The following is a 5,786-nucleotide window of genomic DNA, read 5'->3' as shown; positions in this document are numbered from 1 at the left end:
TTTTTTCAATTGGGTATGAGATAGCTATGAAGATAAGCTATATCCTGAACCTAATGAAAAACACCAACACACTTCAAATAAGTAAGTCACCCAGATGCATCCTGAAAGCATGGTGGAATGAAGTTGAAAATCAGTAACAGCCAAGGTCCAGGGATGTAGTTCATCAGTGTGGTGTCTAACTAGCAAGTGTGAGGTCATCAGTTTGATTCATGGAACCTAATAATAATATTAATAATAAGAAATAGCAGCCAGACATTATGGTGCATGGGTATAAATTCAGCACTCAGAGGCTGGAACAGGAGGACTGCTGAGAGTTCGAGACCATCCTGAATTACAGTGTGTTCAAGGCCACACAGGACTGCATAGTGACACCTTCTCTCCAGAAAAGATGTAAAAATAATAATAATAAATAAAAAGAATTAATAACAAGAGACAAGAAAAAAGTCTTTAATTATTTTAAATAATGTATTTTTAAATAATCCACGAGTCATAAAGTTTTCAAAACCAAATTAAAAATATCTTTAATTGAATGAGGATATAAACATAGCATATCATAAGTTACATGCAGTTAAATTAAGTGCATAGTGTAATTTCTAACAGTAAATGTTGACAATAGCAAAAAGAGCAAAAAGCTTCACGTCAGTCTTGTAGGCTGTGACTTCAAGAATCCAGGGAGCAAAGATCAAACAATCAATGGGAGCAGAGAAGAACGTTATAAAGATCAGAGTAGAAAGCAGTGCATGAAAAGAGAAAAGCAATTGAAAAAAGCAATAAAATACAAATTTGTCTCTGAAAACATCAATAAAATTGAGCAGTCTCTAGGAAGACTGACAGAAAGAGAGAGAGAGAGAATGGTACAAAATAATAATATTAAGAGACTAGCAAAGGACTCTGCATCAGTCAAAAGAAAATTATGAGAACACTAGAAATAGTAGCACATACAAATGTGAGAATTTAGATGATACAGACCAGTACTCCAAAAAGCACTGTGTCAATAGAAATGTCCAGAGTTGGCGACTTTATTGTAGAGTTCTATCAAATATTTAAAGAATAATTGACAATAATTCTACTCACTCAACTTCTTCTAATGGAAGCAGAAAAACTTTCAAATTCATTTCAAAAATTCAAAATTATTCTGACAGCAAAATCAGGAACTGAGAAAAGAAATAAATGCATAGAACAATATTGCACAAGTAGATGCAAATACCTTTACCAAGGTACCATCTGATAAAATTCAGCAATATATGAAAAGAATTATAAAGTATGACAGTGTGGGATTTATTCCAGGAGAGCAAAGCTTCTTTAATTTCCAAATTTCAATCTGCATAATTAGTATACTCACAGGTTATGTAAGATAAATTATAGAATATCATTTGTCATAGAAAAAGAATTTTTAAACAGTCAATAGACACTTGTGACTAAAAATGCTTGGTAAACTGACAATATAATTCTCAACTTGAGGCAAAATTTCCACCAAAAACCTTCTGGCACCATCTCATTTAAATGTTAAATTTTGTATTTTTCTAAAATTTCAAATAACCCAAAGATGCTATTAAAAAATCAATGGAAATTCTGAGCAGTGTGATGAAACAAAAATGCATATAAGCTATAGACAATGAAATTAAAGAGAATGCACATATTTTCAGGTTATATGATTACCTAGAATATGTAAGACATCTCCAAAGAAACACCTTGAAATATTATTAGTGATGTAAGACAATTATAAAAGCAAAATTCAAAAAATTGCACTTTGTATACTAGCAATGACAGTGCAGAAACCAAAATTAAACATGTAAAACATTTACAATCACTTAAAAGATGACTTACATATAAATAAAATATTTATAGAACTTTGTTTCTGAAAACTAGAAAATGATGAAATACTGTATCAGAAAAACATAAACTGAGAGACATAATGAGTTCATGGAAAGAAAGATTTGACAGAATGAGATGTAATTTATGCAACACTGATTTGTTAGTTTAAAGCAACTCCTATCAAAATCCTAGGATTCTGGTTTTGGTTTTCAGTTTGGTTTTGTATTGTAAGTATAGATGAAATTATTCTAAAATATATCTGGAATGTCATATGGAAAAGAATTGCTAAAATAATTTTAGAAAAGAAGGGAAGAGTTTGAGAAATTATTCCATCCAAATTCAACATACAGTATATGTCTATATTAAAAATATGGCCTGCTAAGAACAGAAAGACAGTCATATAGATAAACAGAACAGAATAAATGATTCAAAAATAGCTCCATGTATGTATAACCAAAAATTTTTGACCAAAGAAGAAAGACAACTCAGTAAGGAAAGGTCTCATTTTCAAGAATGATGCTGAAACGATGAATATTCCAAGACAAAATGATTGATGTCAAGTATCCTTCATGATGTTTAAAAAAAGAATTCAAAATAGGTTATATATTTAATTTTAACTTAAAACTATAAAGCTTTCAGGAAAAGCAGGTATTGGAAAATCTTTCAGACATAAAACTTGAAGAATCTGTAGACATAATGTTGCAAAAATAGTAACAATGAAAATATATGTGGAGACTTATCAAAATTAGAAACATTTTCTATGGTATACCCCGTTTAGGGAATGAAAAGCAAATTTATGACAGGAAAAAATATTTGTAAACACGTATTCAACAAAAGAACCATAACTGGAAAACATAAAAATTCTGAAATTTCCAAAACATTTTAAAAAAGGAAAATATAAGTCAGGCGTGGTGGTGACACCTGTAACCCTGGTCCTCAGGACGCTGAGGTAGGGATCACTGTGATCTCAAGGTCACCCTACTGGTCTGCATTGTGAATTCAAGGCCAGCCTAAAATACACGGTGAGACACTGTTTAAAAAAAATAACCAAAACAAACAAAAAACCCACAAAAAATATACAATGGACAAAATATAAAAGATACTTTACTCAAGAAGATATACAACTAATTAGTGAGATTGTAAGAGATATTTAATATCACTAGCATTAGAGAAATCAAAATTAAGACCAAAAAATTCTATAAGGATACAGAGAAACTGGATCGCTCATACATTGCTAGTTGGAATGTAAAATAATAAAGTAACTCTTGCAAACAGTTTGCCAATGCTATTTCCTACATCATATTTCAGTAACTGCTTCCACTAGCATTTATCCAAGAAAAATAAAATAAAATATATTACCACACTAACACCTGTGCGCAGTCATTCATAACACCTTTTTTTCCTTTATGGTACTGGAGATGGAACACAGGGAGTATTGAGATACACTTCCATCCATTTTTGTTTTAATTTGTTTTGAGACGTTGCCTTGCTAAGTTCATGGTACCTTGAACTTATGATCCTCCAGCCTCAGCCTCTTTAGTGGCTAGATTATGGATGGAATTATGGGTACACCCAGCCACAGTACCTTTATTTTCAGTAGCCAATAATTAAAAGCAATCAATATGCCTTTTAGCTGTGTATCTTGAACAACCTGATAAATACTGTGAAATTGTAGTCAGTGAAATAATGAACAAAGCATAAATCTGTGAAATGATATTACCTTAAACACTGTCATATGTCTTACCTTAAACACTGTATCTACCATAAAAACATACCATAAACTGGGTGATTCACAAAGAACACAAAATACTTACCACACTCTGGAATCTGGGACAAATTAAAGGTCTGGCAGATTTAATACTTAGTGAAAGATGAATGGTGCCTCTACATCCTCACATGGTTGGAGAAATTCACAAACTTTCTGCAGTCTTCCTCATCAAAGCCTTCATCCCAATCACGAGGATGTCACTGATGCTCTAGTCACAGGTAAAAGGGTCCTAATCTTCCAATACATCTCCTAATACACGACTTTGAAGATTAGAATTTTTTAAGGGGCACAAACATTCATTCAGTTCAAGAAGATCTCAATGGGCAACATACTAAGTAAAAATAAAAAAACACAATAACAAAAAAACTATCTCATAAGTTCAGATAACATATGACTCCATTTATGTGAACTCTAAGTGAAAAAAATATAGACATAAGAAACAAATTAATGGTTATCAGGATTCAGCAGGTGTAGCAAAGGGCAGAAAATTTTGACAGCAAAAGGCTAGCACGCAAGAGATAGAGATTCTTATAGTAAAGGAATAGCTCTGTACTTTTATGAATTAAGGGTTATACAATATACACCTGTGACAAAATGATCAAGCTTACAAGTATATGTGTCCATTATCCTAGTGACAGTTTCCTGGTCTTGTTATTTTAGTATAGACGTGTTAGATGCAACCACTGGGTGAAACGGGATGAAAGGTACCTGTAACCTCTCTGTAGTGATTTTTCTTTTACAGGTTCAGGTGAATCTGTAATGATTTCAAAATAAAACATTTTCTGAATGTGTATAAATCATATGCATGATAATTTTGGAGTTGAAAGTATTGCAAGAGTTTTCAACTTAATGTTCTGGGGAAACATTAGAAAAAGCATTACTAAAGTAGCAAAGGCAGGACATCCCAAAGGTCTCTCGGATTTGCATATAAAATATACAGATTTGAAATGTTAAGACTCTTCCGGGGGAAAAAAGGTAGGAGGCAATAGAAGTTTCTGCATATACTCAAGAGCAAAAAAATGTATTTTTACTAGGAAACTGAATTAAATTAGCAAAAAAAAGGTAATGTGCAAAACTCGCTGTTCAGTGTCACTTAACTACATAGATAAGCAATGTAAGTACAGAAATAAAAGTCTAAATATAAATTGTAGCTAGAAGTACATTAAAGAGACACACTAACAACCTCTGATGTTCAAAAAAATTCTCACCAAAAAAATCAATCCATCTTGATCAAATTCAGACACATCAAGATAATTAGAGTCCTTTAATTTTACCTTAGTAGAAAATGCACCATAATATTACGTATGGCAATGTTGTCCAGAAAAAAAATGAAAAAGTAGCAAAACTTAACCAACATTTCAGGACAGGCTCATCCCCAGTTAGATTCTTTATTTTTATTGTGTATTTCCATAAAATTTCTTGCTTCTATTTAAACTTTGTTAAACTTAAAAATTACCTAATTAAAGTGTATCCTTCTCCATTAGTTGTAAGTTCCTTGAACAGACACTAATATATCTCTGTTAACCAATAGAAGAATATATAGCTGAAAATATGTCTTATTAATTGCTAATTCCTGCTTCCTAACACTCTGAACAGTAATTGAAATATATACTCAATAAGAATAGAATAAACTGTTTCATGAAGCAGTTCAGGAAACTCAACAGCTAAATAATTTCTTGTTCAGTATCCCAAACTATTAAGTAGTAGAAGTGCTTTATAAATAAAGATAAGAAACAGTATAAAAATGACTGAAAGGAAGCAACGAAAAGTTTGCATTTGCTGTCTATTATATGCAGATCAGTGTGTTTTATGCCTAGAATATGAGAATTTAGGAACATGAGAAATTTAAACTAGCAGGAAATGTATACTAATGAACTAGTAAAAATGATTTTATAGTATGTATAAACTTGGGGGGAAAGATGATTAAACTTCTGACATTTAATTTGAAATAAATGCTTGTTATTTATCCTCATGTTTTCTGTTTCTATAAAGAAAAAGAAATTCTGCATATAGGTTGGTCTCTGAATATACACAGTAAAACATAGTTTCATGCAATTTAAAAGCTAACCACTAAAATTTTGATGTGTCCTACTTAGAGTCTAGCAAATATAATTATCTTTCTATTTTTAAAGTGAAAATACATAATGTAAAATTTAAGGCATTTTATTAGGCGCTAAATGTTGTGTCCCATAAAAAAATTAAC

The sequence above is a fragment of the Cavia porcellus genome, unplaced genomic scaffold (genome assembly GCF_034190915.1).
Source record: "Cavia porcellus strain 051 isolate PalLab524CR breed Dunkin Hartley unplaced genomic scaffold, mCavPor4.1 scaffold_22, whole genome shotgun sequence".
Lineage (NCBI taxonomy): Eukaryota > Metazoa > Chordata > Mammalia > Rodentia > Caviidae > Cavia > Cavia porcellus.
This window is presented reverse-complemented; position numbering follows the sequence as displayed.